This window comes from Catharus ustulatus, chromosome 3 (genome assembly GCF_009819885.2).
Source record: "Catharus ustulatus isolate bCatUst1 chromosome 3, bCatUst1.pri.v2, whole genome shotgun sequence".
Taxonomy (NCBI): Eukaryota; Metazoa; Chordata; class Aves; order Passeriformes; family Turdidae; genus Catharus; species Catharus ustulatus.
Genome location: NC_046223.1, coordinates 11151431 through 11178794, shown reverse-complemented (window position 1 = coordinate 11178794; position 27364 = coordinate 11151431). Strand labels below are relative to the sequence as shown.

Sequence of the window (27364 nt, the reverse complement as noted above, 5' to 3'; positions counted from 1 at the left end):
ATACTTTGATCACATCCTGTAATGTAACCCAAGACAGCACTGCTGCAATTGTTACTAATTCATTACTTTGTTGCACGCGGATCCTCATTGCAAAAAAAACCCAGTGCACCTTATAGTCTGGTGCGCCTTATATATGGACAAAGTTCGGAAATTTGCCGACTCCTGGAGGTGCGCCTTATAATCCAGTGCGCCCTATAGTCAAGAAATTACTGTAAATGCTGTACTGAGTATCCAGTCTCCTTCTCCTTTCCATTCCCCCTCACACACACAATGGGAAAACCTACTTCCACTGGTCCCAGAGATCCCTCAGTAACTCAAGTTTTGGTCTCCCATTAGGGGAAAAGCTTCTTCATGGTACTCCCTTCTTCAGGGACAAGAGGCTCAGGGTCATTGCAGGCCTGAAGGCCTCAAGTCAGAAGAATGGCACAACTTGTCCTCCCAGAGGCCAGCCTGCTTTGTACAGTGTGGCTCTGCTGGAAGGAGGCATAGGGAGAGCAGTGTGCTCGGCACAGATGTGACACTGGCCCCATGCACAGCTTCTGCTGCCTGTGCCTGTAAAGACGCCTGGGCTGGACACGGTTAAATAACCCAGGGTGAGGGGAAAGCCTCAAGGATTCTCAAGCCACAGCTGCTACATCATTTGTACCATGGAGAAAGGCCTCAGCATGTAGAAAGATGCAGAAGGAGCTGGCAAAGGATTGAAAGCTTTTCCTTGCTTCCTTTTCTAGGCAGTGGCAGATGATCTTGCTGTCTCAGGTGTCCTAACAATAGCTATGGAGTCAGGCCCTATTTTGGTCACAGAAATTGAACTGACTTTCTGGGGAGAGCCAGAGACAAGCCAAGCCAGTTTCAGACTGTCATTTTTCCTACTGGCTCATTCTGTTCAAATCACAAGCTAGAAAAACTGGAAAGGTAGGTAGCCCAAATTAATGGGAACATCAAGTGAACTGGTTTGTTTACACATTGGTTTAACTGGAATAGGGAGCACAATTTCAGCTTTGGGCACCAGCTTAGCAGACATTCCCTTAACTTACCTTTCTACCAGAGAAAGTCATATGCAGGCCTGAATTATTCCTCGTCTGTCCCTCAAAACACATCATAGACTCTTGATGCTTCATGCTTGCATGGCACCCATGACCACACCTCTTATTATTGGATGGCAACATTCATATGATACCAGCTCACTCTTCCAACTCCATGTACAGTAATTTCACGAATACAAGCCGCACCAATTTGACCAAAATTTTGGTGGAAACCCGGAAGTGCGGCCAATATTCCGGGGCGGCTAATCTATTAACAAAATTCTAAAAGCTGCCAACACGGAAGTGAGAGCCCGCGGCAGCCCCAAGCCAAGCTGGAGCCCGGCCGGCCCCGGCTGAGGTGGGAAAGCCTGGCAGAGGCGGGGCCAGCAGTGTGGGGGGCGGGCGGCAGAGCCTGGGCCAGCAGGGCGGGGCAGGGAGGGCGGCAGAGCCCGGGCCAGCAGGGCGGGGGAGCCCGGGAGAACTGGGGCTAGCAGTGCAGGGGAGCATGGCAGAAGCAGGAAGGCAGGCGGGTGGGGCTGCCTGGCAGCGGGGGAAGCCCAGCAGAATCGGGGCCAGCAGCGTGGGGGAGCCCGGCGGTGCAGGGGCCTGCAGTGCCGGCCAGGGCGAGGAAACGCGGCGGCGGTGCAGATGGGAGGGGGCGGCCGGCGAACCTGGCGGCGGCGGCAGCGGCTGGCCCGCCGGCAGGGCGACTACGTTAACGCAGCGGCGACGCGGCCGGCGTGCCTGCCAGCGGCGGCAGTGCCTGGGCCGCCGGCAGGGCGACTACGTTAACGCAGCGGCGACGCGGCCGGCGTGCCTGCCAGCGGCGGCGGTGCCTGGGCCGCCGGCAGGGCGACTACGTTAACGCAGCGGCGACGCGGGCGGCGTGCCTGCCAGCGGCGGCGGTGCCTGGGCCGCCGGCAGGGCGACTACGTAAACAGCGCAGCGGCGACGCGGGCGGCGTGCCTGCCAGCGGCGGCGGTGCCTGGGCCGCCGGCAGGGCGACTACGTTAACGCAGCGGCGACGCGGCCGGCGTGCCTGCCAGCGGCGGCAGTGCCTGGGCCGCCGGCAGGGCGACTACGTTAACGCAGCGGCGGGGCGGTGCTGACGGGAGAGGGGGGCCAGTGAGCCCGGCGGCGGCTGCAGCACCACCCGGCCGGCCCCGTCAGCAACCATGAGCGGGCCGAGCCTGCCTGGCCCCGCCCCGAGCCAGTAAAGCCCGCTATGCCGCGATCCTGTTACTAATTGGCCAATTTGTGAAAGCTGCGCACGGATTCTCGCGACGAACGAAAGTGCGGCTAATATTCGGGGTGCGGCTTATCTATTGACAAAGACAGCAACATTGTCGAGGCACCGGGGGTGCGGCTTATAATCCGTGCGGCTTGTATTCGTGAAACTACTGTAATTAGGGGGGAAAAAAAAAATCAGGAACACCACAGAACAGGAAGTTGTCTTTTTCCTTGCACTGCTCTTCATGCATTATTGTTGCCACATCTTACCTGTAGTGTTGTGTTTGCCCACCAAATGGATATTTTTCTTATGGAAGAAAAAGCAGGTTTTTGGAATCCCACAACTGGTAGGAAATAATCTATTTAAAACTAATGATTAAAAAATCCCCAGGTATATATTTATAGTTCATTTCTACCGTAGATCAGACTTCACCAGATGCTCAATTGCATTTCATCCTTAAGAGCAAAGAAGGGCTCCTGCAGATGAGACCTTTCCAGCAGAGCTGCTGCAGATGGGCAGATCATGGTGTCCTGCTAACTATCCCCAAGACCGCTGCAGTACAACGATTCTACTTGCTAAAAGCAATAATTTAAAGTAAGCACCACAAAAGGAAGAAAAGTGACATGGATCTTGCACATCATTCCTCTTAATTTTTTTTATTTAAAATATTTTATAAGCTGCAGGGTGGAGCCACATTCTGCAGACAGGGAAATTCGAGCACAGTGGCTTTGCTGCAAAACTCAGTGAAAGAGGGAGTGCCTGATATCCCTGTACGCATCAAGGGCTCACCATATTCCATATTATCAGCAATCCCAGAAAGCAGCTGCTTCTGTGTGCACATTAGAAACCTGAATAAAAACATAAATGAGCCAAACTGCCTTGCACACTTTAAAACTACAGCATGACATAAGCGCAAGTCATTGCCACTAAAAGTTCAGGGAAAATAAAATCCCCACCTGACAAATACAGCTCTGTGGTCTACTGCTGAGTTTTAATGACAACTATTGCATCTTGGAAATCTGCGCAATAATAAGGCAGTATATTTTCCCTCCAGGACCAGAAATCAGGTACTGTCACTTATCTACACAAAAGGCATACACAGGAAAATCCCCCAAAGCCACGTGTCTCATGCAGCAAACAAAATCTTGGACACCTTCTGCACGCATAAATTTGCTCTTATTACAATATATTTCAGTTGGTCATCATGCTAAAAATCTCCACTCAAGACTTCTGGCTTTTGCAATTAAGCTTATAGACAAAAAGTCCTTTTGTCTTTTAATGACATTGCCATTTATTGCAAAGTTCTTATCTCATTGTGGTGTCCTGTGGTAACTCATTATTCACTGAACTTCACTTTTTGATGTATGATGAACAGCAACATATACTTAAATAGTTCTATTTAAACTGGGTCTATAGTTGAAACAAATCATTCCAAGAGCAGCACTGCATTACACTCAGAAGTGCTCAGAAGCTTAGGATACGATATTCTTCAGTATTCACAGAGCTTAATATCTTCAAATAGAAATTGTTCAAGCTGACGTATCTCTCATTAAGTCAAAGTTTTTCCAAATGAGAAGAGGATGACATAGTCAGAGATCACCAGGGATAACATCATGAGAGATCACACTCTGGGCTCAGTCCCCCACAGCCCAGCACACTCAGAAGGCTACAAAGTAGCCTCAGCATTCCTGTGCGAGAGCCCAACACTCCCCCTCGCTCACCACCAGGTCTATCTGGTGCTGATGGGTAACAGAGCATTGACTACTCCTTCTAGGCCACAGCTGCAATACAAGCTTTCAGATTTTGTGTAAGATGGAAAAACAAGAGAATGCAAAACAACAAAAATCCCCAGAGGCACAAAACAACACATGTACTAGCACAGCTCCAAGCTTTTCCCCCCATCCTCTCCAGTTACTCTCCAGAGGGTAAAGTGAGATGTCAGGACCTTTCCAGTAATAAGCAGCACTGCTTGGATCAGGTTCTTTGCTCTGCCTAACATTGAAGGGATTGGTTTGAGAATTTAAATTGGTTAAAGATGCAAAGTCTGGTTTGGGATGTTTAGAAATACTTTGGAAAGTGAAATACGGTCACTGGCCTGGCCTGTGCCTAGCAGCTTACTACAGGAGATACTGTACTTCTGGCACACTGGTATTTCAGGAGAGGAGGAGCCAGATTCACATGTCCTAAATTGCACCTAAGTCACTGTATCTTTTATTTCCTTCCATCTGACTACTGGCTTTCGAGCACAGAGCCTTAGGCACAATTAAGGTAATGGGAACCTGGTCTTCAGCCTCTCAATAAGTGGAAATACCCACAGCTGACTTGGACTAGAAAATACCAAACATTTTACAGGACAAACTACACCTCCTGCGTGTACTCAAACACACTTGGTGGAGCAATTCTTCTGCCTCAGGGGTCCTCGGACTGTGAACTCTGACCCATGACACAGAGAAGAGCAAAGCTGGATTTATACACATGGAGCATGTTCCAACTGGACACTGTAGGTGAAGTGTGCAGTTTGAACATTCTCCACCAGCTGACTGTGCTCTGCAGTATCCAGAAGTCAGTTTTCAAAGCAAGAGACTGAAACTGTTACCACTGTACTATGCAGTACTGCATACTAAAGTCAAGCTACTGAAATGTTTCCGAAAGTATAGGCAGTGTTATTTCCTTTCCAAAGCTGTTACGTACCAGGAAAGATCATAATCAGATAGTATCTCAGGTACAGGTAAGAAAGATGGCAGAGTTAACATAGCCAATCTTTTTTCACATACAAGCACACACCCTGAAATAAGCCAAAAATGCTAATTGTGTTTATTGCACTATAGTACAAACAGCAATTATGAAGCTACAGAAAGTAACAAAGCATCCCAGCCTAAAGGGTCTTCTCCAGGCTATCATGTATCAGAAAAAAGATAAACACAGAAGTTTGAGACACAGTCAAAGAAAAGTTCTCTCCAGATACAAAGTCCAACACTTGCCCTAATATGCATGCAAGAGTATTCCACATTCCAGGGCAGAGCAGCTTTCTAGGACAACATTTCACATCCCAGATCCAGAGCAGTCCTCCACAAGCACTTTGGGAGGCAGCAGACAGATACAGCGTTCAGCTTCAGTAGCATGGGAGGGTTTCACAGTCCCTGCCTGCAGTCACAACAGCTCTAAAGGAAATGGGCACGGCTGTTCTCACCTCAGAAGAGGACCCCTGCTGCACAAAGCCCACAGATCCACCAGCCATCTCCCTCTATCCCAAAGCCAAAGTATACCAAGGAACAGGACAGTACTTTGAACTCTGAGGTCAGCATGCCACTGTATAAAGTCAGCTCAGAAGAGATGCCAAGAACAGGGCTGCATCTTGAACCCACCCTTTGCAAAGGAGCAGAAAGGAAGTTTCTCCATCCATGCATTAAGACAGGAACCTGTCCTTCAAAAAGCTGAAGTGCTTCAAATACAAGGCACTAAGCAGCCTGCATTCTCCATGCAGCAGAGCAGGACTTGGCGCTCTCCAGTAAGACAGGCTGGTGATTTCCTCCCTGCCATTCCCACTGCAATCCAAGTCAGCTGAGGTCTTGCAGGAGCAGTGCCCTAAACCTCCAGACCATCCTGTGTGAGGTGGAGAGACAATTCTCAGCCCCTGCCACAGAAATGAACCTGCCTTGCTGAACAGACACTGGTTAAAAAGAGCCGGAATGGGGGGCAGTGAGGCTCTTCCTGTCTGCAGAGGCACTCCCCAGGGAGGAAAAGCCACTGGCCCTAGCTCTGAGAGCAAATGGTGGAAAACACAAGCTCATTACTGCACCAAAGACCCTGAGGGCAGGCAATGAATCCTGGGCTCTCCTTTACCTCATCTCCAACCACGATTCAAAGGAAGGAAGACATGTCCAATCCCACGGGCATGCATTTGGTGAGTTTCCAGAGTGCCCCAAGGAGCTTCAGCAGAACACCCAGTTTCTACATTTAGGTTTGAGCTACGTACAGAGCCTGGCCACAGCTTGCAAGACAAGGACATTCCCAGTCATGATCAGCAAAAGAGAAGGGTAACAATAGTTGTTAAAGCAGAGCACTGAGATTAAGGGGCCCTTCTTTCAACTGCCTGCTCTGACACCACATTAAACACTCCTCTACCAAAAAAAAGTGTCAAGAAAGAGTTTTATTGCATCAGAGGAACATTGAAGACTAAGTTAATTGATTCAGGGCCCTTCTTGCAAATCAAGTGAACGACAAAATACATACAAGACAGTTTACAGGAGCAACAGGTGACATTTTAAAAAATCAGACCTTTTTCCTTGTGCACTCAATACTGCTATATTTTTCCTTGCTCTGTGCAAAGCATACAAGGTCAGAAGCAAAACAAAGTCTTCTTGCATGTTTGGTGTTACATCAGCAGTGCCATGCCTTGCTGCTAGGGATGTTCCACAAGTACCCCACTGTTGCCATCCACTCCAGAACATGCTTAAATCAAGGAGAACAGTCTATCAGTGTTATTCCCTCTTCCCTGTTTTTGGGCTGCTGAGGAGGTGCCACAAACAAAAGCAAACAACATGCAACTGCTTTGTTTGCATGTCCCAAGGACTGGCTCTGCACACGGGTGCCTGAAGAACAAGCACATTGCCAAAGCATTATGTTTCCAGTGGCAAGATGGATGGGAAAAGTGCCAGCGACTTGCTATAACCCTTTTGTCATGCCAATTGCTGGCTGCTATGAGGATGTACTTTAGATACCTCCTTAGGAAAGAGCTCTGCATCTCATCCTTCCAGATGGAGGAGGAATGATTCATACACACATAAGCATGCTAGAATGATGGCTGAAGAGAAAACATTTTCTTTATGTTTTCTGTTTTGCATTACAGGCATGCTCAGGGCCTTAATCACAGCAAAAAAAAAAAAAAAAAAAAAATTAAACCAAAGATGATGACACTTCGTGCCCCAAAGAATGCTAGTGCAAAACCCCAATGCTACTTTTCCCTGGCCATGTCAAGCCTCATATTGCACACACGCCTCACGTGCCTCATTCCCCTGCTCTCCCATTTTCCCAGCATTTCTCTGCACAGAACATGACAGAGTAACTCCACTTACAAAGCCACTACACCACACAATCACAAATACAGGGGAAAGGATCCGAGAGAGATCAGGAGTTAGGAGCTCTAAACTGACCACAGACTGACTTGCAATGCAGAAGAAAAGCAAAAGGATTTATTTTCTTTCCAGACACACCAAATGCCCATTTCTTTCCTGGAGGCCACTGCAGGTATCCTCCTCCCCATCTCACCTGCACAGCACCTCTACCACACACTTGCACTGCTCTCAAGGGCCCTGCATCCTGTGACTCTCGTTCTTCTTCTCAGCACTAAATTCCCACCCATTTACTTTCCTCTGGTCTCTCTGATTTGTGAAGTCCTTGGAGCAGAAATTATCTGTAAGCACCTGGAAAGTACCTGAAATATCCAGAGTCCTACTGCAAATAAATAAACAAACAGCAGTGAACAGTATGTGTATTAAGCCAACCATATAACAGTCATCTCTGACATCAAAAATTAGGACTGTAGCTTCTTCCTACGACAGTGGCAGTAAATCCATGCTTTGGGGTACATCTACAAACCAGGAAAACCTTCAGATTGGTTTTCTCTGCAACTCGCCTCCCTCTTTCCCCCCATCACATTATCCATTTCTGGGATCCATGCCTCACTTTTTATTATAAATTATTCTAATCAGGGTTTGTGGCATGGCAGAAATCGAGCACAGCGTACAGAAATATATATATACACCAGCTATACAGCTTTTTATTTCACAGGAGCCTCTCAAAGAGCCTGGTACAGAGTCTGGGATGATTTGGCATCCTTTTTCAGCAGCATCCCTGTGGTGGTGACCCTTTCCTAACGGGTGCTAGATGCATTCACCTACACTATTTTCTCTCTTTGTAAAAAATCCCTCATTAAGGCCAGGAAAAAGTGCTCAAGCAGAATTTTTCCTCTGCTGTTTTTCAGGTTGAAGTAGTGTGACTTAGGGGTGGCAAAGGGGCTAGAGAGAATATCTGAAGTCCAATGCAGACCTTCTTTCCCACTCCATCCTCCTCTGAATGGGAAGATTTAAGACAGGTTGGGTAATTGCTCCAGCTCCTTCAGAATCAGAGTTCAAGTAGGAAAGAAAGGCAAAGGAAAAATAAAACAAAAACCACACAAAAGCCCCAGTGATTATAAGGATTCTTAACTTTTCTTGAGTAAGGAGCACAGGCTGCTGTAGCTCTCAAAAAAATCCCTGCACTTTGTTCCCTCACGCTGCAATAGTTCCAAAGGAATCTGGATCTGTAGCTTTCCCACAAAACTAATAAGGAGGTTCTGAACCCCACACTGGGGAGGGGCAATAAAAAAACCCCACAACAACAAGCAATTTAAACACAGAGCACTACCATCTTGTTAAATAATATGTTAAGAACTCATCTGCAAGTCTTGGCCAATGAGGGACATCAATCAGAAGATACAGTAATACTCTCTAGCATGCAATTAGCCTCTGCTGTAAGCACTTTAACTCTGGATTTCTTGGATTATATTGTTGTTTGTAACAACTATTACTGTTGCTTTGTAGGAGTGATATGATAGCTGTCCAAGCACCACAATCAAATTACGCTACCAGGACATTTGGGCAAGGGATTATCACAGCAAAGGAAATGGATTATCACAGCTTTTATTCTGAACAAGGATAAGAACAAGATGAGATATCATTTTGAACGTGGCAGGAGGGACAGAAGAAAACTATATCTGAGATTTACTTTTTTACCTCCTCCCTCTTTTGGATTTTTCAAGATAGACATGCTACAAAAATCTGACAATCTGAAAAGACAGAAACTGCCTTTTCTGCACTGAAATATCTGAAAACAGGATAAATTAAAAATATTCCAAATCAAAGGACAGTTAAAACAGCCTCCTTGGATTGGCTGAATGCCTGTTCCTGGGCATTTTCCCACTGCATATCTGACACTACTTCCTTCATTTGACATCAGGCAACAACCACCACCACCACCAGGCTTAAAGACCTAAACTCTGTTTTGGAAGATTACTCTCAGATTTGCTCACTCTCACAGGAAGAAGGACCGCTCACCTTCCTTCAGTTGAGTAGATTCAGCAAAGAACTGATGTGTTCCTTTAAAAAGGTTTAATAGTTTAAAGGTTCTCTGAAGAAGGCTGCATCTTTGCCTATCTCATTTTATACCTTAGCTCTCACATTGCATCTCAAAACAAGTATTAGTTTTTTTAACTTTACAAATCTTGTTTGATTTCTTTAACAGTATATTTTGCTATCTTCAACACATACGTGCATACACTTTTGGTGCATGGTACTCAAGAGACCCTGATTCTGACCTCAATTTCTCTGGCAACAGCCAAATATTCCAGACAGGATGAGGGAAAACACACTACCCTTAACACCCCTGTGATGCAGTTTGAGAGGTCATTAGTAGCTATTACATATTACAGAGGAGAAAATGCAAAACCAGAAAAAATAAAGAGAAGCAGAAAAACAAACAAACAAAAAAGTTAACTCTGCAAAGGATAGAAGAAACAAAAGACGTGCTTTGCTACAGCACAGGGCATGAGTCTGAAAGCTGATGACACCTGGCTATAATTTCTGGCTGTGGCCCCGACTCCTTCTAGATGACTGCACCACTTCAAGTCACACCTCCAACAGGTTCTCCCTCCACATTTTCCATCGGACTACAGGTCAGCAGTGGTAAACCTTTTCCTTGCCAAGGACAGAGGACACTAAATACTATGGGCATGACACACCTCAACGTGGACCTTATGATTCTATAGGTAGTTGATTAAGGCTAGAATGAACAATAACAAATTGAAAAAAAAAATCTGGAAAGAAGTGGAAGTAACTGAAACAACAACAAGAAAGGAATTCAGTAGCACAGAAAGTAGGAAAGCAGACAACGAAAAGGTTCTTAGAAGGAAACAAACAAACAAACAAAAAAGATAAAAGAGAAAAAGACATCCACAGGAATATCTGACTTCATTTGACAGGAAAATGGGGTGTGTTCCTTTTTTTTTAATAGCAATATTGAAATTGGGTAATCCAACAAGTAAATACATTAATATAAACTAGTACATTTTTAAGAAAAAGACTCCAAGCTGCCAATGCACTTGTTTTCAGAACTAATGCTTTAACCACATCAGCAAAGTTATGACAAGACCACAGAGTAACTACAATTCCATCTCTATCTAGAACCTGCTTTTTCAGAGTCACAATCACTACAGTAATTTTGCAGTTGTGAGACTTCACTCTTGTTATTTCTTGGGATTCCTCCCTATTTCAAACGGTAGGAGCTAAAGAGGTTTTATTCTGGTTCAGTTAAGACTTCTTTATCCTTTTTTCTTTCCCCCCCTACTTCTGTGCTTTTTAACTGTCCTTAACTGGACACATATGGACACACATGGCCAATGCCAGATATGAAGTACTGTGGATCACTACAGCTATGGCTAAATATTTTAGAGAATCAGGAACTTAAATGCAGACCACATTACTCCAACATCTCTGCCCTTCCTGTCGCTTCACCTGCTTGTAATCATTAGAAAGCAGAGTAAGTTCTAAGCTGTAGCTGAGCACTAAAAGCACCATGCTGGCCTTCCCTGGATCTACTTAATTAGAGATTAGCAGAAACAAAGCATAGGGAGACTATAATTTTGCCAGTTTATCAGCAAACAGGTTTGGGTTACCAAAGAGATAAGAGTGAGGCTGCTACTTTATCTGTGCGGCTGGACTCGTGCGTTTACCTTCGCTGGGACCGTGCCTCCATCAGAATTCCCTCTGAAATGTCAGCATGAACCATAGCATTAATTTTCTAAGTTGTCAACCTTTAGTGTTGTTCTGCATCACACAGCCAGCATTTTGGACTGTTTCCGTTCATACAGGAACACGCACCAACAAGCCTCATGATACCCAAACTCTGTTACATAGGCTGCTCACGTCACAGAACAGATGCTCACTGTAGTATCCTTGAAGAAGCTGCAGGGTTGGGACCTTCTTAGTTCAAGAAAGTCCACCAAATTAGAATCCACCACAAAGGTAGAGAGGGATCCCCCAAAGTGTACCTTAGTGTAAATAAATCATTTCCTCAAGAGTCACAGCATACAGCTACATTGAAACAGAATAATTTGACCGTGAACTTAAGTTTAATTTCAATCAGGAAGAAGAGAAGCAAAAGCAAAGCTCTTGGATTAGAAGACTGCCATTTCCATTTACAGCTCCTCCCAAATAAAATGTTTTATATAGATAATCAGAACCTAATGCTTTGTACACATTCCACAGCGTGCAACATAAGGCTGTTGGTCTGTCACGTCTCTGTAAGAGCTCAGTGTGATGAATGATCTGGGTACTTGTCTCTCTGGTATAAAAGCAGGAGAAGCTTTGAGACAAAGAAATAAAGGCCAATGCATATTAGATATCTTACAGTGCTTAACATCATTCCTTCTGACTCACACCTCAGAAAACAGTTGAGGTCTCTTTATTTTGAACGTGGATTTCAGCATCAGTATCCTCCAAATCCTTGGGAGAATTCAGTTTAAAGCAGAAACAGGAACATAAAGCACTCGGGCTACAACAAGCAATGCCACACTGGTATGTCGTAAGAAAAATAAGTGACCTTCCCTTTTTGCCTCTGCTGACAAACAGACACACATGAAGCTGCTTGCAGGTCAGGATGTTAGTGTCATTTCTGGAAGACAATCTAATAAATAAAGATTTAAAAGAGTTTAAAAAAAGCAAAACAAAACAAACCTGACTACTGATTGCCGGAACAGAAAAACCTGCCTTTCCAAATCAACTAATGGTTTGGCAAGCCTACATGAAAGGCAGACAAACAAATAGCATATTTTCCTTCTAATATGGAATCTGTAATAAGAAAAAGAAAATCAGCATTTTATTGATTTCCATGATGCCATCTCTACAGCTTAACCAACTCACTCAGCTGCTAATGCTAATTGACTGATGCTATGGAGCCTTCCCATATAATTATACACCCTCCACATCGCCGAGTCCTAGGGTGCTGTTTCTAACTTTCCAGAGGAACACTGCACCAAAAGTAGAAACAAAAAAGTCCTCTTTCATTACCCAAAGCAAACTGCAAACCCAATTTTGCTTATTTAAATGGAAGTTAGAGAGACTTGGTTTTTAAGACAGGGAATAACCTGCCAGCCTGTGTATATTGTCAGATGTGATATCATGACAATCAATTCCCATTTAAACTCTCCCTGCCTCTATTATTTTTCTTCCTATGAGTACACAAGAATATAACATATAAACATTGCAACAATTTTGACTTCTAGGGAGAAATTCTTAAGTCCATCTCAGCTCAGAAGGGTTTCAAGAGGATGATTCAGAATCAGACAAGGAGACTTTTGTGAATGTCACTATAATTAACATCGTAAAAAAATTGTAAAATGTTACCATTGCTACAGGGATGTATATTTCAAAGATATTTTTATTAAGCTTTTCTTTTAAAAAGACAACCTTGGAACACCTTCCAAACCAAATTGAAGAAAGATATTTTCTCCAAGTCTAAAACCAAAAACGTCTTAAATAATTAATGAAGTAAACTCTGCCATTTTTCTCCATTTCTCAAACAAATTCAAGCAGGCAGTTCCAGTGAACTTTAGTGAGAGTTTTGTTCAATTAGGGATGGCAGAATTTGGCCCAATGGATCTAGCACTGTCAATCTGGAAAAAATGTAATGGAACCCTCCAGTGTAAACACCCTCCCCAAATGACTGTACCTAAAGTCCCCTTTCCTGCTCCCCCTGTTTGCCCTGCCTTGATATTTCAGATCCAACCATACTCAGTTCATCACATCCATCAAGAATCAATGCGCCATTTGAGCTAATATAACTTGATTTTGCTATGGTTTCCCATGCATATATTAACTTGGAATCGGTTAATCTATTTCTTCTGAGAACGGTGAAACGCGTGGATTTTTGTTCAGCAAACAAACAAGTTGACAGTATCAATATACAGAGCTGAAGAGCCTCTAAAAACAATCTAGTTTGCATAATTAATGTTAATTACAATAACATCTCAATCAGTGACACAAAGGCTTAGCAATGAACACACAGTCATACCAGGAAGCAAAAACATGAAACAAACACGAAGGGATCTTGTTCTGAAAGAGTATCAAACAAACCTTCACGAGATTTATAAATGACTACAGAAAGGCAGAAGACAATTCTGCTTTGTTAGATGTATTTTCTTTACAGGCTGCTCAGCACGGAGCTTTTTTCTGAGATTGTAGTAAGACAGTGGATCTGAGCGACGAACACACCAGATAATATTATCTTTCTACAACATCACATCCAAGTCATTATCAACCGCTTTAAAGAAAACCAGCCGACGGCCTGATCCTTGTGCCAGTGACTTCAATAGCTAACACTTTAACAATGCAATGCGAATGTTTGGGGGTTGGGGGCGGTTCTAGAGACAGAGGAGAATTAGGAAAACAACTTCAACAGCATATAGGTATGGAATCCCAGAGGCACAGAGGAATTTCAGGACAAGATAATTAGTTTTTCAACAACCTTTTTCCCACTTTCTGTAGCAACAAAAGACAGCTATACACACAGAAAACTTACCTGCCTGTTCCACTTGGCAGCACAGAAGTCTTAAACAGGGGTTTTTTGGTCACTTAACAAAGCAGATTTACATTTAATCCTCAGTAGTTTTCTTCATGGCCCAAGGAAAAATAGTCCAACACGTTGTCATTTCAAGGAAAAGGAATAAAATAAGTTATGAAAAAAAATAAGCCACTCTACCTCACCCAAATTGGCACTGTAGTACACAAGTAGTCACACAAGCATCGCAGGGAGCACTTGCGCAGTAAAGTGCCACTCAGAGTGAGTAAGGGTGGTGTAATTGGGTCTGATGAGGGCAGGAATCACGACTTGTCATGTCATTACTACAGGGGTCTTTCTCAAAACGTGAGTTTCTTGATTACTCCTCACATTAATGCAAATCTGCTCTGTTAATGAAGCTGCACTGGTGCTAAACCAGTTCCAGAGGAGAAACAGGCCCAATTCATACTGAATCAATAGCCCACAGTTGAAGGAGCCTTCCCCATAAAGGCAGAATTTAGGAAGTTTTAAGGTTATGTTGGGCAAGTTACCCCTTGGGAAAAGGACTGATTTACTATTTGATGTCAATCTCACAGCTGATTTGTTTCCCTCCATTAATAGGTAAAAGCAAGACAAGATCTAGTAAAGATTTAATTTTCTCTAGAAATTCACTGACCCTCTGCATACACTTGAGTACTCATTGAGTAAAGCCATACTTTACTAGGACTTATTTACAAGAGTGCTTGCCTTTAGAAAGAGGAACTTCATGTGGAGGATTCCCAGAATGATGCTGGCCTTTCCTCTTAACAAAAGTTCAGTGGATTTATTTTTCAGATGCCTGAGACAGATGATTTTGGAACCCTGTGAAGTTTGGTAAACCTTCAATTCAGCAATTAGTTTCCATAGGATATAAATGACAAAGATCAAGCAATTAATATTAATAAATAAACCCAGCAGAGTACTGAGGCTTTGGATGTCCTGTGCATGGAAGCATTGCTGTATTTGCTGGCGTTTTCCATGCCTCTGTTTTATTTTAGCTGTTCTGTATGTACAGCACACGAGAATATATACCACATTCACGTTCTAAAAATACATTAAGGAGAGGGGGGGAAAAAAAAAAGAGGAAAATCAATAGCAGTGAAACGGAGACATAACCATTTCACATCGAGCATCCAATACCAAGCCAAGACACCAAAACTCCCCGCTGCGCACCACGGCTTCCCCCTTCCAAACACGCATGTTCCTGCCACGGCAAGTGAAGCCCAGGTAATAGCTAAATATCCTGGAATGACAGGGTGGGGAGGAGGACGGAGCACCTAGAAATACAAAAGGCGGGTTTCCCCGCTTCTCCAGGACGGACAGTGGCCAGACCCTGGTTTAGAGGGGTTGTTCGACCCGGGCGGCTTTCGGGATACCCTCACGTCAACCATCACCACAGCCTCAGCCAGGGCGGGGAAAAAAACCAAAATCAAATCAAAATTACAATCGCCGGCAGCACGACACGCATTAGAAGTTGGCAACGACGCCGGGAGGTTATATCTATTTTCCCCCCCACCCCCTTCTTTTGCAGTCCGAGCGGGCAGCGCCAGGCTGCGCCGGGAGGGGAATGCCCCAAGTTTGGAACACTTGTCCCCGGCCGCCCCGCACGACCGGGGCTGCCCGGCCCGCGCCCCCCGCCCCCTCAGCGAGCCCGGGAGGGCCGTGCCCGGCACTCACCCGCTCCGGGGGCTCCGCGGCGAGGACTGGCGAGGGAGGCGCCCGGGGGAGCGGGGGCTAGAGGGAGGCGAGGAGGCGGCGTGGGGGACACGCAGGGGAGGGATTTAAACCGCGGGGAGGTCAGTGTAAAACGAGCGGCGGGGGCGGCCGTGCCCGGCTCTATCCCATGCCGCCGCGGTGGCCCCGGGCGGCGGCCGAGCTGGGGAGGATGAGCCGGGTCGGCAGGCGGCGGGGAGAATGTGACACGGTGACAAGTGCGGCCCGCCAGCCCTGTGCCGGGGGAGGGGGGCCGGGGCAGCCCAGGCAGCGCCGCCCGCCCGCACACGGCATTGACGGCGCTGCCGTGACTCACACACGGGAGTTGGTCACAGGGCGGCACCGCGCGGGCGGGGGCGGGGGGAGCGCCCCGCCTCCCGCCCGCCCGCCAGCCAACGGAGCGCCGCGGCCCGGCGGATTGACAGGACAGGCGGCCAATCGAAACGCGGGCCGGCCGCCGGCGGCGGAGCGGCCCGTCCGGCCCAGCGAGTCTTCTGAGGACACTCCGCCGCCAAGTGCCGGGGAGGGCTGGGGGGAGCCCCGCAGGGCGGGGCCTACTCCATGGCCCGGTCAGCGACCAATCAGCAGCGAGGGCCAGGTTGATGGGCGTCGCGGGTGGCCAATAGAAAGCGCGCGGGGGCGCGGCGGGGAGATGGTCACGCAGGGAGCGGGGGCGGTGGCCGCGGGCGGCGGAACCTCGGCGGGCGAGGCGGGGCCGGCGCCTCCGAGACCCCGGGGAGGGACAGGGCTCGCCCCGGAGCCGCCAGCCGCGCGGGAGGTGGCCGGGGCGGATCGGGGCTGGCCCCGGCGCCGCCAGGGTCGTTTCCCGCGGGAGGAAGGGGAGCGGAGCCGGGGCCTGGTCTGGGGGAAGCCGGGGAGGCCCCGCTGGCGGCTGTGAAAAGCCTGGGGAGGGGGCTGGGAAAACCTCGGCTTCCCTCGGGATATCGCGGTCTGGAAGTGGGAAGCTGGGGGTTGCCTGTGCTTGACAGGTGTCACGGTTCAAGCTCTTGATTGTTTTTTAATTCTGACATTTTTAAAGAACAAAGTACAACCCAGGATCCGGCACGGTATCAGAATTTGCCCAGGTGAATGAAAAAAATGAGAGCAATAGCACTGGCAGCGCAATTCCTCTCTCCTGATGCCGGAGGAGAATTGACAGGAGCAGCGTCAGTGGTGTCAAAAAGCAACGCTGTTATCACAAATGATTAATATTGGAAGAATTTATTTTGGACACGAGAAGGAAGTAATGCCCAGTAGGAGTTTCCAACAAATACTGGAACCTTACCAACATTTTAAGCCCCGTGAAGGAAATGAGAAATTCAAATTGTGCTTCACCTCTTCATCTCTATGTACAAGCTCTTTTACTAAGATCTGCTTTTTGCAGTAAAAGCATCAAACAGCTGATAGACTTCTGTAAGATAATGAGATAACAGAATAAGGGACTAGATTGACGTTTTCACTGCTGACAAAATACAATTTTTTTTGCTTAAAAAACTTGTTCCATCAACAGACTGCTGTAAATACAGATTTTTTTTTTCTTATTTTCATATTCACAGTAATTGAAGAGCTCAAAAATGGTAACCCGCAATAATTTATTCATGTTTTTCACTTCAGAAATGGTGGGACTAATTGCAAGGTTTTTTTCCTGCTTGCTTTTATTGAAATCCAAGGGAGTTGGAGGACAGAGTTCACAGTTACTTATTTGAAGCAGGAATTGTTAAATCATACACCAAAAAAAAAAAAAAAGGTTCTCAGATTTGTGTCTTAGCATCTAAGGCCCCATTCTGCCAGCCTTGCCATAGTATCTTGTAAGAAATCTGGGATGGACAGTACACAAATTGCTCTAATTTGAAAGGGGAAGAAAATAAGACCATTAAAGCCATCCTGTCAGAATAAAAAAAAGGAAGGAAAAAAGAGGGTGGGAGTAAGGTTTTCTTTTCAACTAATCATTGGGAATAATGAAGGATGTTTATAAGTGACTCCCATCTTTGAATTGATAGCAAAAGCAGAGAATTTAAGATCTGTCATCTTTTTTCCCCTCTTACCATTAGCAAGAGGTTAAAATACTTGCAGGGTTCTGCAGCCTTCAGCAATGCTCACACTGACTCATGCTTGGAGACTTCTGAATGCTGCACTAAAGAGGGCTTTGCATCAGGTCCAGTGCAATTTGGCAAACAGAATGAATAGAGCATTCACTATTCAATGATAGACATATATCTATATAGATATATATATGTATATATATGTATACACACACCTCTTCAAAGAACTGAAAAGGGTGGGAATCTCCAGGCAGACATTTGTCTTTTTTTTTGTAGCTGTACGTTCTTTAACAGCAATAAGCTGACAGAATTGAGACAGAAATTGGGCTCGTGAGTTTACGTGTGATTGTCTCTGGCTGGTGAAAGTCTATAAGCAATCATCCCATACCACTGTACAGCCTTCCATGGGGGCTTTGCACACACCTCTAGAGAGAGCAGCTGAGGAACTCTTTCATATAATCATGGCACTGCAACTTTCCTAATATGCAGCAGGATTTTTTCAGGGCCAGTGCTGGCAGGGAAGCAGTTGTGTGAAGGCTTTTACTTTTAAAGTCTCAATTTCACGGCTACAGAGAAAAGTTTGAAAGTGAGGCTTGCCTGCCAAAGGTGATTTCTCTCTGAGGTGGTTTGGTTTGGGTTTTGCATGTTTGGTTGTTTAGGATTGTGCTTGCTTCAGCTGAATGGAGCTAAGCTACTCCTCAGTTAGACTGGGCTTAGAAGTTACAGCGTTTCTACCAAACTGTTTCAGGAGGTAAGCTGGGGTCTCTTAGACAAGGCTCAGCTCTGCAGGGATCGTTGATGTCCTGGCTCGGAGATCCAGCAGCTCTCTCCCTGTGATTTGTGCGTGGGGTAAACCTGCAGGAAGTGTGTCATGGGTTTGGCTCTGGCTTCACCTAAGAGAACCAAACCACAAAATCCAGAGTAAAAGGAGCTTGGGCAAGCAGGTCTACTCAAGGTGAGCAGTGTGCCTATAGCTGGGGTAGGTCCCAGGGGCTTGATGCAGCTCTTGCACCCTTGTGAGCAGGAAGTAATTCCCCTGAAGCTCATGGGTTTGTAGTTTCCAAGCCTGAATCAATTCAGTGTCTGGCAAGAGGACCTGATCCCTCCTTGCTCACATCCATGCACATCCCAAGCAGTCAAAAATCTTTGATCCCATGCAGGTGCCCTGCTGACATAAACTTCACTTTTAACTGCATCTTCTCGGGAGCATCAGAAGGTGTGTACCATGTTGAGGTGAGTTGTCCTTAAAAATATTTGTTCTTCTGAGCATAATTGAGATTATTTTGTTGATAGTTTCACGCAAAGGCCTTGGAGCCTGGCTTTCTTACTGCACCACAGCTCTTTACAAAATAAGATTGCTTAGTTAGTTATTGACCTTAGGGAATACCTTTAAAAACCTGTAAACATCCACTTTTAAGTGAATAAAAGCAGTGAATTTCCTTCATCTATGTTTACTTTCTGAAAACATTCCCATCAATTAGATTAGTGGCTAGAAGTGTTCATGGAAAGATTTTTAAGCCTATTTTAGAGGGTATTCATGGAAAACAAAATTTTATCTCAAAACCACAGTCATTTTACCAGGTGTTAATTTATGTTCTGGGAATGCAAACCAGTATTACGTGTCTGATTTGTTCAGGATTTGTAGCTCTGCTGTTTATCCAGTCTTGTCTCTTTTTCTTCCATGCTGATTTCTAGTCCTCTGCTGTGCTAGGAATGGAGAATTGAACATTTTATTTGTTCACACCTTCTGCATTTCCCTCTTGAACAGAGGGCTCCTTTCTTGAGCAACAGTGAAACTAAACCGCTATCACAAAGCAAACTTGGGCCCTGGAATATAAAACCACTCCCTGCAATATTTAAATTCCTTTGAAAACCATCCTCTTCCATAAGCCTGTGAACATTGTCCAGCTGCAATGAGTTTATCGATTCTTGGAAACCATCTGTATTTAGCAAAGAAATAACAACACTGTGTGCTGAAACAGAGATAATTGCCATTTTATACATTTCACTTAGATATTGGATACTTCTGATCCTTTCTCTGTGAAGTAGAACTGGGAACAAAGGTATACCAGTATATAATATGCTTACTTTTTAAAAATTACATTTGTCTTTCTAATAGTTACATGAAAGGTACTGGGTTTATTACAGGACAAACAATTTAATTGAGATTTAAGATTAATGTCATTACTACCATCACATAATCATGCTCATGTGCATTCTCCAAACGTTTAGCATCACATTCCCAACCCCTTTGCTTTGCAAATGACAAGGAGAGAAGATCCAGAGCTCTTGTTGCAAGAAAACAGAACCTCCTTTACCTAAAGGCAAAAAAATCTGTAATGTTTTGTCCTTAAATCATACCATTTATACACATTTGTAAGCTGCTCTTCACCTTGGACTGTGTTCTTCTATTGGTTATAATGTTTTCAGCTATCCAGTGTCTGTGTCCCCACACAGCACTGCCAAACACCGACTTCTCCTGTAATTTTAAAACTCAAACTACTTCACTAATATCCTGTAAATGCTTCTGCTCATACAGCTTTATTGCCTGGTTTACAAACATTTCCAACCTAATCCATGAACTCATAACACACTGACTTCCTTGTATTATTCCACTACCAGAAACCACATGACATTTACTGTATTAAAATACAATAGTGAACACTTACTCTTAAGTCCAAAGTTTGAACTGCAATTTAAATATGGTGTTCCCCCAACACCCCCCCACACATTTATTGTAGAAATTTGCAGAGCTTTTATGTGGAGCACTGAAATGCTTAATGATGGGTGCTTGTGTGCAAAGTTCTCCAGCCATGTGGGCCACCTTCATCATCTCAGCATTACCAGTTGTCATCTGACTGCAGCCCATCCAAGACAGAGCCTGTGTGTTTTTTCCTGCTTAGGAAGGGACTGGCACAACTGCAGCACTGGCAAAAATACCATAAATTATAGCAGTGAACCAAGCACATTCCTCTGTGAAATGGCAAGGGTCAGGTACTTGTAGCAGGGATGCTTTTGTGTGGTCCATGAGAACAAGATGTACTTCTAGGAAATCTCCAGTGAGAAAATTTCACATGCAAAAATTGGAGGAAACAAAGCTGCATGTGGACAAGGATGCTGAATTCAAGAGTAAGTTATATCTTATGAAGTTTTTGTCCAGCTCAAGTTGCAAGCCCCTCAAAATCAGGATTTTATTGTAGGAGAACTACCAGATATTTATTGTGAGTCATGACCACCTTACACATTGGTGCTGGCAGAAAATGGGGTGTAAATGAAGGGAACAATTTTAGTGATATGGCAAAAGTGCTTTTACATTTTAATTGTGCTGCAGAAAGGTCAAGGTTGGATCTTGGTGAAGGAATAATTTGCTTTTATGGTTTATGAATGTACCTCTCCAAAACTGAAGAAGTAGAACTGAGGAAGAAATCAAAATTTTCCTGTGCAGGTTGTTGCTTCCAATTTGCTTTTAAAACAGCCTTCCTAAAACAGGCATCCTGAAATTTTAGTGCCTTATCCCACATTTCCAGGGTGACCATGCAGTTCTTAAGGCAGGGCTAGGGCATCTGCAAGTTGAGAAGGATGTGCCGATGAAGTGGCCCAGCTGTTGTTTGTGGCAAGAGGAATCCATATGTACTGATTTGCCTCTGAAAAACGTTCTGTAGGCTTTCAGTTCTGCAGAACAGTGTGAGGAGAGGGGTCAATGGGGTGCGTGGCTCTTCAGTACCACACCATGCACCAGCATGGTCAGATGAGAAGGGGTGCTTTCCCTTTGCCAGGACACTTCCCATCCCCTTCCCATCAGCTTGTTTTTGACCATTGGCAACCCACTCACCTCGGCAGACACAGCAAACATGATTCTGTGATGCCTCTAAAGGAGCTGCATAGAAGGAATAAGAATTTCCTTTCTCTTACCCAGTTTTCAGTCCCGCACATTCCCCATGACCTGGTCATGACAGAGCTGCAAGTAAGACACCTTCAGCAAGAGCCTTATTCACATTGAGATTTAGAAATGGGATCAGAAAGTTACAAAGGGACAAACTTGTCAAGAAAAGGTAGAATGCTTTTGGTTCAGTGGCCAAATGTTAAGCACCATCCCCAGGTTCAAATGAATTTCCTGTATCTTCATTTCAATGAACTACAGAATCACAGAATGGGTCAGATTAGAGAAGACCACAGTGATCAGATCCAAACTCCCTGCTCAGGCAGAGTTGTTCTAGAGCACATGGCACAGGAGTGTGTCCAGATGCTTCTGGAATATTGCCCAGACTCCACAGCCTCTCTGGGCAATCTGTCCCAGTGCTCGGGCACTGCGCAGGGAAAAAGTTCTTCCTCATGTTCAGGCGGAACTTCCTGAGCATCAGTTCCTGCCCGTGTCCCCTTGTGCCTTTGCCTGGTCCATGCTCTGACCCCTCCCTGCAGACTGACAGACATTGATGAGATTCCCCCTCGGTGTCTCTTCTCCAGGATAAATAGGCCTTTCCTCAGAAGAGAGATGCTCCAGTACTTTGATCAACTTTGTTCCTGCTGGACCAGGAGCTGAACCAGGAGCTCAATGTCTCTTGTACTGAAGAGCCCAGAACTGGACATGGTAAATACTACAAATAATAATTACAGTAATTTCATGACTATAAGGCGCACCCTTTTGACTAAAATTTTCCCTCGAACCTGGAAGTGCGCCTTATAGTCCGGTGCGCCTTATATGATCTACAAAGTTGCGAATTTTGCTGACTCCCAGGGGTGTGCCTTATAGTCCGGTGCGCCTTATGGTCGTGAAATTACTGTAATTTGAAAAGCATAATGCATTAACTTTGAGACTTGCTGTTTGCAGCTGGGAGCGCCATTCCTCTCTGAAGAGAAAGACCCTGGCCCTGTTATTTGTCTGCTAATGCTGCTGTAAGTCTCAGCCCTCTGGGGATGTGTCTGGAGTTGGTGCTGGACATCCTGCCCTGCAGTGGGAGAGAGCCCTGGAGCCTGCAAGTCCACAGAGATAAGCATGGAGCCATACAAAAACTGAGAGGTAAAGTCATTTACTTAAGGATAAGACTGAGCAGACCCCCATCCCTTGATTGCTTTAGCTCTGAAATGCTGATGGAGCTGCAAGGAACAGAGCCTTTCAGGTGGGCAATGGTTAATTCAGTGAGAAAGCAGAAGAATAGCTTGCTCCAGATTTAATTCCCACAGTCATTCTCTCTCACCTCTGTTGTAAACCTGAGAGCCTGAATGCAGACTGGAGTGTTTCTGTTAGGAATGCTTCTGACAATAAATATTGTGAAAATCAGCATTGTTTTGTTAAAAAAAGAATGTATGTGCACCTCCAGTGACCTCCATTTTTCACTTCACTGAAGTGATTATAAATGGCTTTACTTCTCCGTCAGTGCCTTTGCCGTGGACACTAGGCATTGTTTTTACCTCACTGCCTGTATCCAGGTGTACTGAACTTTTTACTCACATTTCCAAATGCCGCCTCTGCTCCAAACTGGAGCAGATTGTGCTTTTGCAACAACAGCACTTTAAAACTTACTGCTGTGGTTATCCATGCTGGAGGAGCACACAGGGTCTATGTGTAGGTACAATTTCCATCCACAGCTTCGCTTAGTCCTCACTGACTCATCCACCAGCAGGGAACAGGGCGGGGGTGAGTCAGTGGGTGACAAGGGTGGGGACCATGGGTCTGTCCTTCAGCGGGTGAACGTGGGAGCTGAAGCCTGGTGCTGCAGTCAGGAGAGCATCAGATATCGTGGGCCAAAATAAGGGTCAGGGCTCAGCCTGGGTATTGGAGACACACAGGGAAGCTCCTGGCAGGGACTGGGGAAATCTGCCAAGCTCAATAGAGAGGTCTCCCCCTCTCTGGTCTGTATCCAACCCTGCTGAGGAACAGCCAAGCCAATGCTAGGAACTGGAAAGTGAAACAGTGCAGAGAGGGAGAAAAAAAAAAAAAAAAAAAAAAAAAAAAAAAAAAAAAGCAGCAAAACGGGAAAGAAATCCAGGCTGAAAAGCAGGAAAGAACACCAGAGTGAAAGGCCGGCATGATGGGAATAATTTGTTCAGACTGATTCTGCTAGCGGAGGGCCAGAAATTTTGCTGTGCTTGAGAATGTCGCACTCGGACTCGCTGGTTTACTGACAGCATTTCTTTTGCTCCCCCTCCTGTGCTGAGCTAAAGCCAGTCAGCGAGATGGAGGGAGAGAGGGAGGGAGAAAAGCGAGGCCAAGAGCTTTCTGCGGTTGGTGGGGGCCTATAAATAGCCAGTGAAGTCTTCTAATACCAATCGGGTGCGTCAGCAGGGCCCTCCCCGGCCCCGCTCCGCAGCAGCCGTGCCAGCGGGAACGGGAGCTGCGGCGGCACCCGAGCCCAGCAGCTGGGCTTGGCAGGGATGGAGCCGGGAGAGGGAGGCCGGGAGGTGCACAGGGGGTTGAGCGCTGTCTGCCGCAGCCAGGCTCGGGGTGAGCAGGGGGGAAATGATCCACGCGTCCCGACGAACCGCCTTGCCTCGCCCGGGTGTGGTAAAGCGGATTCTGGTTCTGCTCCTGCGACTGCCCAGTCGGCGCTGATAAATGTTCCTTACATTATAAATAAATGCGAATAAATGGGTGTTCAAGGTCTGTGCCTCCTCCTGTCTGGGATGTCGGGAGGATTTCTGAAGTCCTGCTGTGCTGTTTGCTCCCCCATCTCGTTCCTCCTCTCACCGTAGTAAAAGGTCGGAGGAGGAAGATGAGGAGCTGAAGTTGGGCAAGATGCACAGGCTGGTTCAACGCCACCACTTAGTGATCCCTTCTCTGCAGGTTTTCATGCTGCTCTCAAGGCTGGCTGAAGGCAAAAGTCTGAGGGATGCTAGTGAGCATTTCTAGCCCAAATTTCCCATCGCTGTCACCATCACTCCACACCACTGGAGATTACCCTTCCGTAAATAAAGCTGCTGCTCCTGCCCGGTCCTTTTCCATCATGGCTGTCTAATCCAGGTTTCAGGACTGGAGTGATAGGCCTTTGCTTTCCTGAGTTCACACACTCAGCCCCATAGCAGCAAGCTATGGCAAAGCACTTCTTCCACAGAACTTGTATCTAAGACAGTACAAAATGCTTGCATAATCGTGGGGATGAATTTTTATACTGATTAAAATGAGACTCCAGTTATTTCCCCCCATCCCCCCCTTTTTTTTTTTTCCTTGCAACGCTATATTTTCTGAGCATCTGGCCTGTTTAATATCAGTCATTTCTCCATCTCTTTTGTATTCCTTAATTCCTCCTCAGAAGGTTTGGCAAACTTGGATGCAATTTGATGTATATTTGAAGGAGCCCAGTTAATGGAGTTCTTCTTATCTTTTCCTAACTTCCTAAATTCCAGTGACTTACAATGTCACTGATAAAAGGATGAGGATGGACTAGCCAAATATCACTGGTTTCCACCCTCTTCCAAAGTAAAGTTTCAATTATGGGACATTGTTGAAGTTGCTCATGGCAATCCAATAGGAAGAAGCAGGATAACCTGCTGACAAATTCTTCTTGTATGGGTCCATTTGCTAAAAATCAACCTGTTAAGCAGAAGGTACCAGGCCACAGGCAGGAAGACATAGGTCTTTCTGATCAGCCAATGCCTTGAGATGGGCTCCTTTTCAAGGAACATGGTAATTTCTCACAGATTTGGGGCTCTCCATGGGGCCCACAAAAGCTGCATCTATGTCCAGGGGAGGAACCATCTCTCTGTGACATCACACTGCACCCAGCAACTTGAGACCCCTTCAGGCATCCTAATTTCCTAAATTCCCTGAAGATGGTGAAGCTCTGGAGTTGGCTAAGTGCAGCCTCTGCAGGAGGAGGTGCAGTTTTCTGTGGATATTTCAATAGCCAGCAGGTTTACCAGTACAAAGCCCAGCACAAAAAGGGGATGATGAGGTTGTGGTCAATCTTTTTGGTATCAGTGGAGATCAGTGGCATATAAGGAACAGCCCATGGTGGGCTTTGCTGTGTCAGGGGACACTGCAGTGCTTGCAGCAAGTGATAAAATGTCACTCTGAGAGCAGGACCATCTCCATGTAGGAACAGCTTGCTTGAAGCTGGCACACTACAAGCATCACCATTTTTGCAGTGTCCGAAAGCTTCAGAACGCTTATTGTTGAGACCATTTTAAAAGGATGGATGCAAAAAGAGCTAGCAATCCTGCTTTCCCCTCCAAAAAAAACCCATCCTAAAATCCAGTGAATAAAATACTTTATATCAAACTTTTGTCTAGTCTGACTTTTAAGAGGAGACAGTGGAGTTGGAAACAATCAATAAATTACTATAATAATATTATCTCATCTAAAATGTAAATATAATAAATTGAACTGGATTTTTATAATGTGCACTGAATGTTCGAGCCAGGCTCACCCTCAGATGTGCTCTTCTGTTTCCGTTTCCACCCAAGCCATGTTCTGTACAGGTTGCAAGAGCCTGGGGTAGAGACAGTTGTGACCTGCCCTGTTTTCTCCATGCCATACAAGTCCCACTCCTGAGGATGTGATGTCTTGGGTGCCCGTGTCCTGCTGCTCACTCCATCATGCCAGAAGTGACTCCATCATTCTACTTTTCTGGCTCTGCCTGCTCGCAGCAAGACACAACTGGAGCAGGAGCAGCTTCCCCAGGCAGACCTGTCTCAGCCCACAGGAAACCTCAAACCCTGTTTCCCCATCTCACAACAACCACCTCCAAGTCTTTATTAATCTGAATAAATTTGGGTATGTATATTTTTTTTTCACAGGGAAAAATAAAATGTGACTTAAAAGAGTTTTAAAGCATTTTTTTTTTCCTAACAGTGAGGTTCATGCTGACAACAGGATGATACCAGCTGGGATCTACCTTTCTGATCTGAAAATATGAGGATTACTCACATGTCTAAAAATAAGCCCATGCTGAAATTCCCTTGTTGGATTAAGATCTAAACCCTGTAATTGTCACTTTTCCCAGCAGTGTCAATGGCTTAACTAAATACACTGTCCACACTGCTGCCTGACATTCCCAGATTGCTTCTCTTTCCCCTTTCACTGGAACTTCTGCATGTTTCTGTATGTTTATTTTACATTTTGATTGCTTGCTTGTTCTTCTCACCAATTAAACCCATTTTTTGCTACATTCCTTTCCCCAGCCATATATGATCTCCCATCCTGTCCTTTCCATTTCTTATCCAAAGTTTGCCACCCACTGCTTCAAACTTGAGAGAAGACATCCAAACTACAAATTTCTGCAAGTGGTGGAAAAAGTATATACAAATTTACGCTGGATTTGTGTCTCTTCCATACAGGAAAGGGTAGAAGTGTTCCCAGGGTTGGGCCAGTTTGCTGGTAGGGGCACTGATGTCTGATAAGTGTTGTGCTGACACAAAGTCATTTCCAAGTGACACACAGTCTTTGGGATCACTCTGATGAAAAAAGTGGACTCATGGTTTAGTCACATGTGGAGAAGCAACTAGGAGCAGACACGAGGAAAAGGCAAGGACTTCATGTGAGCCCAGCATTTTATTCTGTGCTTTGAAATAAAAAAGTTCACAAACAGGTTTTTAAGCTCTTAAAGACATGTGGAGCTTGACAGCACCCATGTGTGAGGAGGACTTTAAACACTCTTGAAGAACAATTACCTCTACAGCTGCTTTACCTGGGTACAAGTCCCCCAGCTCTGGTCTTACATAGAACTGAAGTCACAAGCATCATTTCTCATAATGCAGTGTAAGCTCCTTCCATCCTTACTTACAACAAA

At 45.5% G+C, this 27364-nt stretch overlaps 1 protein-coding gene and 1 long non-coding RNA gene across 6 annotated transcripts in view; one reads left to right on the top strand and one right to left on the bottom strand.

Moving 5' to 3' along the window:
* The window catches only part of SERTAD2 (SERTA domain containing 2), an 82113-nt gene extending 66300 nt beyond the window's left edge, over positions 1-15813 (bottom strand). Inside the window, exons 1-2 of one of the 3 annotated variants that reach the window (XR_004417385.1) lie at positions 15562-15813; positions 13867-13957 (exon numbers count right to left, since the gene is read on the bottom strand). The gene's annotated coding sequence lies outside the window, so the exon portion shown is untranslated. The remainder of the gene's footprint in view (positions 1-13866; positions 13958-15561) is intronic. The other 2 variants (XM_033055037.2, XM_033055035.2) reach the window with 2 other exon arrangements.
* A 305-nt stretch (positions 15814-16118) lies between these two features.
* On the top strand, positions 16119-26343 carry LOC116993875. 3 transcript variants are annotated; one of them, XR_004417388.1, is made up of 4 exons: positions 16119-16195; positions 16637-22227; positions 22468-22656; positions 26040-26343. It is a non-coding gene; the product is annotated as an uncharacterized LOC116993875 (long non-coding RNA). The 3 variants fall into 3 exon arrangements; XR_004417387.1 differs by lacking the exon at positions 16119-16195 and having other exon boundaries at positions 16415-18872; positions 22104-22227; XR_004417386.1 differs by lacking the exon at positions 16119-16195 and having other exon boundaries at positions 16415-22227.
* The last annotated feature ends 1021 nt before the right edge of the window (positions 26344-27364 follow it).